The following is an 11,159-nucleotide window of genomic DNA, read 5'->3' on the forward strand; positions in this document are numbered from 1 at the left end:
TACAATTCTGGAAGCCTGCCAAGTAATCTGATTGTCCCTTAATGGAGTCCCACAATTGGTCCATTTGGAGAGTCTCAATATTGTCAGTGATTGGTTGCTTTACATTCCTTCATTTGCATGTTACTTCACACCCATATCAATGCCCACATACATAACACTACTCTTTCCCTCTCACCTCTACAAGAGTGCAGGTGCCACAATAGCCATTGTTGCAATTTCTTGATATCTATACGTAATCACCTGCAGATGGTCTAGCTGAAAAAAAATATGGCTAAAACTTTCATGCTAAAATTCAGTATCAATTCAATAGTATAGGGCATTTATTGGTTTCTGCTGTAAATTTTAAAAGCTCCAGTACCAGAATGCCAGACTTAACATCAGCAAGTGATTCTGCCTTAAGATTTGGAATTATTCATTTTGATGGGAAGTTGCCTAGATCTGCAAAGCAATATGGTCTATCAACTGTCATGTTAAGAGAACAAGTCACTATGATAAAGCTGAAAAAGAACGTGTGCTTTCTCACTCATCAATGTCCCATAAAACTCAACACTGAACTCTTATTAATATTTAAGGTATATCACCTTGGCTAATTATCTTTAAACCGCTCCTGCGGATCGGATTAAATAAAAGGGTAAGGGCTGTTGGGGAGGAGTTAGGGCGGGCCCTGTCTGGGATAAAAACTCGGGGGGCCCAATCAGGAGGTGCGAAGCCTTATAAATAATAAGAAGTCTACCCCAGGGACCATCATCATTGCCGAGGAGCCTACTTCCGTGGCCGCCTTCTCCTACTGGCCTGACCACGCGGGAGGCACTTTACGCCTCCCGATCCGTCCCCCTCCCATTTCGCCCGCTTCCCACACGCCGCCACCATTACATGACTCCTTGTCAGCGCTGTGACCAAACTGATGTCTCCTTACTGGGCTGCGCGGCCGGGAGCGCCCCGCGCCACCACCGGCTCTCAACTCGCCCTCGCCGCCACCCGCCCAGGCTGCATCCGCCGTACCTACAACGACGGCCCACACTGCCGCCAGTGGCTCCTGCCATGCACCAGGCTACCGCCACCAGACACCCCACCCGGCCGGAGCCGCAACCTCACTGAGCCGACGGGGAACTGCTGCCACCGGAGCTTCCACCGCACAGAGCAAGGTACGCCACAAAGCGAAACGCCAGCGCCTCCCCTCCCCGCCAACGCACCGACACGCGGCTGTGCCTCCCTGCCCCACCAAAGCCCCGTGCCTCCACACAACCACAACCCCCCGACTAGGCCCTGCGACCCGGGACTTACCCTGCTATCTGCCTTCTCTCCTGCACTCTGTGCCGACTGCCTTCTTCCCCTCAGGCGGCCTGTGCGCCCTTCACCCAGAAGCCCTGACCTCCTCTTCGTTCCTGCCCACTGGCCCTCACCCCTAGCGCCCATTTTATTCTGCCATAAAATGGGCTTTCTTTCTAGTAAAAGATAACATAATAAGTACTTAAATGCCATAATGTTTTGATTGATTTACAGTGACCCCAGCCAAGGGCTTTCAAGAAAAACAAGATGTAGAAATTGTTTATAACTGCTGTCCTGTCCAGAGACTCTCTTAGTGGTCTCCCATCCATGCACCAACCCTACTTATCTTCTGAGATCTAGTTATTATTATTATTATTATTATTATTATTATTATTATTATTATTATTATTATTATTATTATTATTATTATTATTTATTTGATTTGTATGACCGCCGCTCTCGGAAACCGGCTCGCGGCGGTTCACAATATATTAATACAATACAATATATTAATCATTAAAATTCCCCATTAAAACCCCATTAAAACAATGACTGAGTCACAATGATGGCGATTAAAAACTTAGACTGGGTTAAAAAAGTTAGACTGGGCTATCCCATGCTGCCTCTCTCCAATAACAATAACAACTGACATCTACAAGGCTTTTTGTGACTCAGCAATGGTCCCAATTGTCCTCTATTATATGGATATACAATTTTTTTCATACAATCCTGAAAGAGTTTTATGTCATCTCCGGCATAATATTATCAGGTGATTGGCATTAAAAACCTTATAGACATTCTATGAAGTGTTTTTAAAGTTTTAGCTATTATTATTTATGAAGCAGTTGGTTTTTTGATGCTCAGATAAGCTTTTTTAGAAATTCAGTGATAGAAGGTAAAAGCAGAGATGATCATTATTCTGGTAGGATATACTTGAAAGTCCCAAACTATCATCTCATTTTATTATTTAAGTTTATGTTTCTGCATCTGATCTCAAAGGCCTTTTATTCTATTTTTTCTGAACAATGCATTTCCATTTACACAATATTCAATAGCCTGGCCTGTCTTTGATTATGCTAATGTGTAACTCAGAAGAAATATTTCTGAAGAACACGCAAAGTTAGAATTTGGTGTTCTGAATTGTTTTGGAGTTAGGTGTGTATGCTCTAAAGCTGTGAAATATTTTGACTTGAATTATATATGACCCTAGCAGAAAGTGAAGGCCCAAAAGTTCAGTTTTAGACCCATTCCAATCTAGCTTCTGGCTTGGCCATGGAGTAAAGATGCCATTGGTCACTCTGATGGACAACCTCTGATGACAGCTGGATTGAGGTGGATCAGTGTGGCTCGTGATGTTAGATCTCATGGTAGTGCTCAACATAGTCCATCATGACCTTTGCCTCACTGCCTTGCTGCTGCGGGGGTATGGGGACTTACAGTGGCTGGCTTCCTTTCTCCAAGGTCATGGACAGAGGGTCACAGTTGGAGAGAATCAATTGCATCACTGTGAACTACTTTATGGAATGCCAAAGGTGCACCCTCTTGCCAGTGTGTCTGAGAGTTTGGATTGGGATGTCATCAATATGCTGATGTGATATTATCAGCCTCCTGATGAACAGCCACCTGGATTCACTTCCAGAGTCATTAACCAAATGTCTGGAAACAGTGACAGGATGGATCAAGTAGAGTTGCCTGAACTCAACCCTTCAGAGGTCCTGTGACTGGTGGAAAAGGAACAGATGGGGACGTGCATCTACCATGCCTGGATGGTTTACAGCTTATAGATCCAGTAAAGCTAGGTATTTGGTGTGATCTTTGACACCTTGCTCATAAGTGTGGCCTTGCCATCATCACTGGCTGCTCCATTGCAGCTGTGGAGGGAAGGGCTGGAAGGGAACAGAGTCCAACAGGCCACTCAATGTTCCAGCACAGGCCAAGGGTTATTTCTTGTGGTTCCTGTTTCCCTTCCTAGTCCTCCTTGTTTTCCCTAAAAGCTTATTCCCTAAAAGCTTTTCCTTTCCCCAACCTACAGTCAACCAGTCATGCCTTACAGCATCCTCAGCTGGCTAGGGACCACCTTTCTGCCTTTCCCTAATCCTTCCCTGCTTATTCCACCACACGTTTCATCCACTTTTGAGGTAACTGCTCAACTATCGTATCTCTCTGGGATTGGTTTCTCATATATACTCTTTCGTTATATATGTGGTTACCAGGTAATGTCAAGTTCATCTAATTGCTGAGGATCTCATTTCTCCTTGCTGTCCATGATTTCCCCCAGCTGATACAGTGGTGGCTGTTTCATTTGGTTTGGAACCTTTTCATCTGTACCAGAAGTGATGGTTTAAATTGTTTCATTTTCTAAAGAAAAAAATTGGAATAGATTTCCAAGCTTCAGCCTCCTGCATCCATTAATTGTGAAAACAGGTGAAGTGAACTGTTAATTTTCTTCACAACTTTTACAGGATTTTGATATATAATAAAATATATTCATTCTAAATGATGAATAAATGCCATTTTCACAGATAACAATTATTGTGCCTAACAGCTGTGAATACAGATCATAATTGAAGTCATGAATAAAGGCTGAGATGAAATGCTTTGTTTTATATAACAGGAACCTTGCAGGAAAAAAAGCTACAAATAATCGAGGAACTGGGACTCAAACTTCTGTAGGCTGCATGACTCACTTTAACTGGAGCTTTTCACTTCCCTGCTGTTAGGTTTAAATGGCTGCCAGGCATTTCACCAGTCAGTTTCGCTTCCCCTTGCTTCCAAGAGGCAGGAAGTGGAACCAACCAGGGCAAGTGCACCCATCAGCTATTAGGCTAAAATGGCCGTGAGACATTGCACCATGGGCACAGACTTTCAGATCATATTTTCTAGCCTTCCAGAATTGCTGAAGCAACAAGAATGGTATGTGGCATTCTCAACACTAAAGGTTGACATTTAAAGTAGGAAAGTAAGCAAGGCGGGTGGGCAACATGTGGAAGCAGAAGGTGACTCCATAATATGGGATCTGGACTTACCTCCAAGTTGGAGGTCTCTTTCAGGTACATGAGGTAGACTTCTCTGAATGGGGTGATGGTGTTTGGCTTCATGGCATTTGTGCAACTAGAACAAGAACCTGTGTTGGCTCTATGCTTCAAACCTGAAATAAAGTTCGTAAAAGAAAACTTGTGGGAAAGTATCATCTTTTATTCAGGTTAGACCTTATAAAAAGGCAGGACCAGAGTTTCCAGGTTGAAGCTCTGTTTCATGTTGTTCATCAGATAATGTCTAAAAACATGCAATGTAATGATTATAAACAGCTACATAGAAACACATACAAAAAGATGGAATGTCAAAAACAACAAAACACCCTTCAGTTACCTATATGGTTACTCATTCCACATGGGGAATTAGGTCTAGGCCAGCACTTGTCTGGTTGCAGGGCTAATCCCTGTTCTTACATGACATTGGCGCCAGCCCAGACCTGTCTTGATTCAAGCCCTCCCTTGCCCTGCAGCATGGGAATACAGATATTTCCACATTCCCTTTTATCCCTCAGGAAGGCCTGTGTGGCAGGGAAGAGGTGGGCCTTCCAGGCCAGGCTCCTTCCCCTAACTTTGGCTGACTATAGTGTCCCAGAAGAAACATGCAGCATCACCAAGTCACCTGGGGTATTTGTTGTTGTTGTTTAGGAACATGATATTGCTACGATGTTCCTAAACAGAAAAAAGCTTTCCCCTACCCCCATGTGACAGAACCTTTCGGCCCCGGCTGCGTTGTGTGGAGGCACTAATCTGGGGTAGTGTAGGTCTGGTGGGGAAAATCTTCCCCCGTCTGGACCTGGGAACTGCCCCATCGCAAACATCCAACAGCAGCCCAGTATGTAAGGAAAGGATGTAAGGAAAGGATGCAGTCATAGGAACTTTGGCAGGAACTGAATGGTTTCTCCTTGTGGCAGTTTGGGAATTGGACCAGATCAATTTAAGTGTGTCTGCCTCCCCTAGTCCAGGGACTTCTATAATGGGTCTCAGGGGTGGACCATCAGCAACATAACCATTTTAGGGCTTTAGACAGCTCTAAACTTCAAGTGGCAAAGGAATCACTCAGAGGCTTGCAGCCATATAAGTTCTCAGGGTGTACTATCTCATGATGCTTCCCTGGAGGGTGGGTTGGGAGGATGGTTGGTTCCATCAGCTGAAGGTGGGCTGCCCAATGCTTGATCCATGTGTTATATGTATCAACGCTCCTGTGTGTTCAATAAAAGCTGTGCCCTGTTTTTTCTCTAGTCATGTCGTTTGTTTTGTGTTACATTTGGTCCCTCTCCTGCCCCAGAACTGCGAATGTAATTGTAGGGTATATTTATGGACCATTTCGACAAATAACTAAGTGACAACACCCAAGTTTACCTGTTTAAGGATTTGTCTACTTTATAATGCTTGTCTGACTTTTAATAAAGCATCAGTTCCCTCAGAATTTCTTCTCAGATTTGGCATCTGAAACAGGATATTCCATATGAGCATTCAGAGAGGGCAACCAAATGTAGCAGCTTTACTGGGACATGTGCAAAAGGTCTTTAATTAGGCTCATGAAAATTCTTGTTAAATGCTGTAAAAAACTAAGAGCAGCTCTTAGGTTTGTAGGCGTAGTTTCCTTAATGTTAAGCTATTAGTCTCATGAACGCTCATTGAGTTTAGATCACTAAACCAGGCACACTTTTTGTTTGGTTAGTATCTTTTCTCTTTATATTAATCATCTTGTTTCTTGTAAATATTGGCTTGGTTCAAGAAAGGAGCTGGCAGACTTGATCTTTCCCTGCCTTTTCCTCCTCTTACAAACAGCCTGCCATTTATTCCCAAACTCTTCTCTGAGAATCTGGAGAGCAAAACATCCATGGGAAAGCCACGGAAGCAACAAGGGGGAATCTAGTAAAATCTTAATCCATTTTTGATTTGCCCTGGCAGAAGCCCCGAGCTGCCAGGTGGGTGGGTGGGAGGCTTCTTCCGGGCCGAGGGAACCTTCCCTCCACGTGGCAGAAGTCCAAGGTTGCCGGGAAGCCAGCTGGGGGAGGCTGTCGGGCCCACCCCTCTCTGCCCCGCTGTGATCCCCGCAGCCCCCTCCCAGTTGCCCTCACACTCTGCCACCACTTCCCAGCCCCCCAAACATACAGCCACCCACCACTCTCTTCCCCAGCCACCCCCCTCTCACCCACCCTCTCTCTGTGTCTTTCTCTCCGTCTCGCTTGCTTTGTTTCTGTCTTTCGCCTTTGCTTTCTTTCTCCCTTTCTTCCTGCCTTCTCTCCATCCATTCACCCACCCCTTAATCTCCTTTCTTGCTCCTATGTGCCCATTTCTCTTCTGCCTTTCTTTCTCCCATTCTTGCTCCCATCATTTACTCTCCTGTCTCCCATTCTCTCTCTCTCCCTCTCTTCCTCTCTTTTTCTGTGGCTGCCTGCCTTCCCTCCCTCCCTCCCAGGCCTCCCCCAACTACCCACTGCCCACTAGAGCCCGCTGTATTTTCTCTACAGCGGGCTTAAATTCTAGTTTCATAATAACTGGCATAATCACTCTTCTAGATTGAATCCATTGTATGTAATTTTTGTATGATCCAAAGTTCTCTTTTGGTTTCTGTTTGTTTCCTTTTATTCAAGGGGAGCTTTTTGAAATTCCAGTCAGCTCTCTGTCATGACATAATAGTTACTACAATTACCAGAGAGCAAATACAATAATAAGCTAGGGAGGGGATGGAAAAAAGTTTTCTTCTCCATAGCTTGTTTAGATGATTCTGGATCACTGAGTGGGGTGTGTGTATCACTAGGCATGTGTCTGCAGTATTTTTTTTCATCTCTTGTCTTGAAAACCCGTCAGGGGGTCATCATAAATCTGTTGAGGCTTGGTGGCATTTAGCTGGTTAAATTATTATTAATTCCAAAAAAATTAAGATATTTACTTGCCTATAAACATGAGGTCTTTTTTTTCCCTGTATGAAATATGGCAACATGGTCTTTCAGGTCAGGGATGCAGTTCTGGAGAAATATATCTCAATGGGATAAAAACACTTAAAAAATACAACTGGAAATATCTTTTCCCTTCAAAAGAGTGGAGAGAAATACAGCATGTAATAACTAAATTAATACCTTTAATTTTAATTAAAAAACAACAACTCCTAAATATGAAAAAAAAGAATTTTAAAAAATCTGTCCTCTTCCTTAAAAGACTGCATTAGTGGTGCAATTACAATCACTAACATTTAAAGTGCAAACTAAACAATGGTAATTTTCAGATTATAGGAAATGAATGTTCATTATAGAATTCCAGTCTGGACTTGTGCCACTGTAACCTTGTCCTAAGAAAATGATTCTGAATATATTCAAGACTAGTAGTTTGAATAGCTAGACCTTTACAGTGACCCAAAGCTATGTGGCTGCAAGCTCCATGGAGACCCTGTTGATGCTTATTTGACTGGCATTGACAATGTGTCCCAGAAGAGTAAATTCTTCCTTCATTAAAATAATCAGTAAATGCGAAAGGTTTAAACCTTAATCAAGGTCCTTATAGTGTAAAATTTTTGTACCATGTTTTATTTGTGGTTCCCCCCTCCACTCTTTCACCCCCTCCTTCATTTATTACTTTAGTTTCCATGGAGTAAAGATTACTTGCACTACTGATACAACTGCTTTGTGCCATCTGATGCAGATAAAATAGAAGAGGACTGGATATATCTTCCTTACTTCTAGCTAGCTTCTAGCTAGCATGATGATTGCACTGATAATGGGGCTAGGAAGACAGCAGGATTGGGAATAAATTACTTTAAATGTCGCTTAATCCCTGATATTAATTTCCCTCCAGTTGGTTGAAAGAGATTGCAATTCAGTGTTCATCACATTTATGACTAGCAGCATAGAACCTTGTTTGCTATTGCTGTTTTCTGGCATCAAGTCACAGCTGATTTATGGCAGCTCAATAGGATTTTCAAGGCAAGGGATATTCAGAGGTGATTTGCCATTGTCTGCCTCTGTGTCACGACCCAGTATTCCTTGGTGGTCCATCCAAATGCTAGCCAGAGCTGATCCTGCTTAGCTTCTGAGATCTGATGGGATCAGGCCATGCAAGGAAGGGAGGCATCTTCTGTATACAGCATTAATCTGTGCCTTTCATAATTTTTATTTGAAATGCTCAGTATCTTTCTTTGAATGATGGTTTTGGTCTGAGCATATGGCTTGATAACCATGGGAAATAGGACAACTAATCTCACAATGCAGCCTCCAAACAGATTAACCAATTGCTTGATTATTTTGTTTTCTCTTTTCTTTTTATTACATACATTTTATTTGGAAACTGAGGCAGTTTTGAATTCTACATTACTATCCAATGGTCTGTAATGATAAAAAAACAAATAAATTTCATCAAATCATTGTGCCAATAATACTGGAAACATTAACATCACATTTAAACTATGCTACTAAACTATTTAGAGCCACTTGTGGCACAGAGTGGTAAGGCAGCAGACATGCAGTCTGAAGCTTTGCCCATGAGGCTGGGAGTTCGATCCCAGCAGCTGGCTCAAGGTTGACTCAGCCTTCCATCCTTCCAAGGTTGGTAAAATGAGTACCCAGCTTGCTGGGAGGTAAATGGTAATGACTGGGGAAGGCACTGGCAAACCACCCCGCATTGAGTCTGCCATGAAAACGCTGGAGGGCGTCACTCCAAGGGTCAGACATGACTCGGTGCTTGCACAGGGGATAACTTTACTATACTATTAAACATTAGCTATGGATATTATTTTTGAATTTGGATTTCTCCTTTCTTGGATTTCTCCTTTCTTATAGAACTAGCAAGAAAGCCCATTGCAACCAGGAATGCAATGGGCGCTAGGACCCAGGGGACACCAGGAGGTGCTTTTTTTTTCTGCTGCGTGGAGCTGTGAAAGGCTCCTACAGGGTTTTTTTTTTCTGCTGCTTGGAGCTGGGAAAGGCTCCTGCAGGGTTTTTTTTCTGCTGCTTGGATCTGCGAAAGGCTCCTACAGGGTTTTTTTTTCTGCTGCGTGGAGCTGGGAAAGGCTCCTACAGGGTTTTTTTTTTCTGCTGCGTGGAGCTGGGAAAGGCTCCTACAGGGTTTTTTTTTTCTGCTGCTTGGAGCTGGGAAAGGCTCCTACAGGGTTTTTTTTTTCTGCTGCGTGGAGCTGGGAAAGGCTCCTACAGGGTTTTTTTTTCCTGCTGCGTGGAGCTGGGAAAGGCTCCTACAGGGTTTTTTTTTTCTGCTGCGTGGAGCTGGGAAAGGCTCCTACAGGGTTTTTTTTTTCTGCTGCGTGGAGCTGGGAAAGGCTCCTACAGGGTTTTTTTTTCTGCTGCGTGGAGCTGGGAAAGGCTCCTACAGGGTTTTTTTTTTCTGCTGCGTGGAGCTGGGAAAGGCTCCTACAGGGTTTTTTTTTTCTGCTGCTTGGAGCTGGGAAAGGCTCCTACAGGGTTTTTTTTTTCTGCTGCGTGGAGCTGGGAAAGGCTCCTACAGGGTTTTTTTTTTCTGCTGCGTGGAGCTGGGAAAGGCTCCTACAGGGTTTTTTTTTTCTGCTGCGTGGAGCTGGGAAAGGCTCCTACAGGGTTTTTCTTTTCTGCTGCGTGGAGCTGGGAAAGGCTCCTACAGGGTTTTTCTTTTCTGCTGCGTGGAGCTGGGAAAGGCTCCTACAGGGTTTTTTTTTTCTGCTGCGTGGAGCTGGGAAAGGCTCCTACAGGGGTTTTTTTTTCTGCTGCTTGGATCTGCGAAAGGCTCCTACAGAGTTAATTTTTTTCTGCTGCCTCTCGTCGGCGCGCCGGCTTGGAGCTCCTACAGGGTTTTTTTTTTCTGCTGCTTGGAGCTGGGAAAGGCTCGTTCAGGGTTTTTTTTTCTGCTGCTTGGATCTGCGAAAGGCTCCTACAGGGTTTTTTTTTCTGCTGCCTCTCGTCGGCGCGCCGGCTTGGAGCTCCTACAGGGGTTTTTTTTTCTGCTGCCTCTCGTCGCGCTAGCGGCGAAAGGCTCCTCCGGGGGTGTTTCTTTTTTCTCTGCAGCTTCTCGGCGGCTGGAGTCTTGTGTTGTGTTTGCGGCGGGGGCTTCCTTGGGGCGGCAGAAGGCTTCCCTTCCCCCCCCCCACCCATCCCCCCCCCCGAGGCTCTCTGGAGCCTTCTGCCGCCGGCCGCAGCGGGCTCACAGCGTCGTAGACGCTGTGAGCCCGCTGCGGCCGGCGGCAGAAGGCTTCCCTTCCCCCCCCCCACCCATCCACCCCCCCGAGGCTCTCTGGAGCCTTCTCTCGGCCGGCGGAGCGGGCTCGCAGCGTCCACAACGCTGCGAGGCCGCTCCGCCGGCCGAGAGAAGGCTTCCCGGCCCACCCCCCAGCCGAGGCTCTCACCAGGCGGGCCGCCATTTTCCGAGCGAGTGAAGCAGGCGGGATTGACACTCGGAGGGGCCAATCAGGAGCCGCTTCGCGGCTCCTGATTGGCCCCCCCCTGAGTTTTTATCCCGGACCGGTCCCGCCCTAACTCCTCCCCACTACCCCTTACTCCTTTATACAGTCCGTGGCGCCCGTGGCGCCACGGGCTGTTTACAGATATTGCAAGACACAAAAGGAAGCCTATCAGTAACAGGGCTTGTAGCAGTTCAGTTAGAAAGCCAGTACATTGGGGAACTGGTGTATGGATGTGTTAAAAGAAGATGTGGCCATTACAAGGTAAAACATTTTCTGAGTACTCGGCTAGCGATGAAGGTTTGAAGGGGACAAAGTACTCACCTCCATTCTGTCCGTTTGTCCCATTCAGTGGCTGCTTTGTCCCATTCATTTGAGTGATTGCAAGTGCCTGCTGATTGTTCCTCCATTAGGCCTTGTCCAGTTCTTCACCTCTTTCCATTCCTTGGGGCTATACAGCAGATCATCACTGT

General features: G+C 45.3%; 1 long non-coding RNA gene across 2 annotated transcripts in view; it reads right to left on the reverse strand.

Moving 5' to 3' along the window:
* LOC143844241 (uncharacterized) overlaps positions 1 to 10,650 on the reverse strand; it is a 52,307-nt gene extending 41,657 nt beyond the window's left edge. For both annotated transcript variants that reach the window (XR_013233887.1, XR_013233886.1), the window contains exons 1-2: positions 10,633 to 10,650; positions 4,296 to 4,417 (exon numbers count right to left, since the gene is read on the reverse strand). This is a non-coding gene — a long non-coding RNA (uncharacterized LOC143844241). The remainder of the gene's footprint in view (positions 1 to 4,295; positions 4,418 to 10,632) is intronic.
* Positions 10,651 to 11,159: the final 509 nt, after the last annotated feature.

This window comes from Paroedura picta, chromosome 9 (assembly GCF_049243985.1).
Source record: "Paroedura picta isolate Pp20150507F chromosome 9, Ppicta_v3.0, whole genome shotgun sequence".
NCBI lineage: Eukaryota > Metazoa > Chordata > Lepidosauria > Squamata > Gekkonidae > Paroedura > Paroedura picta.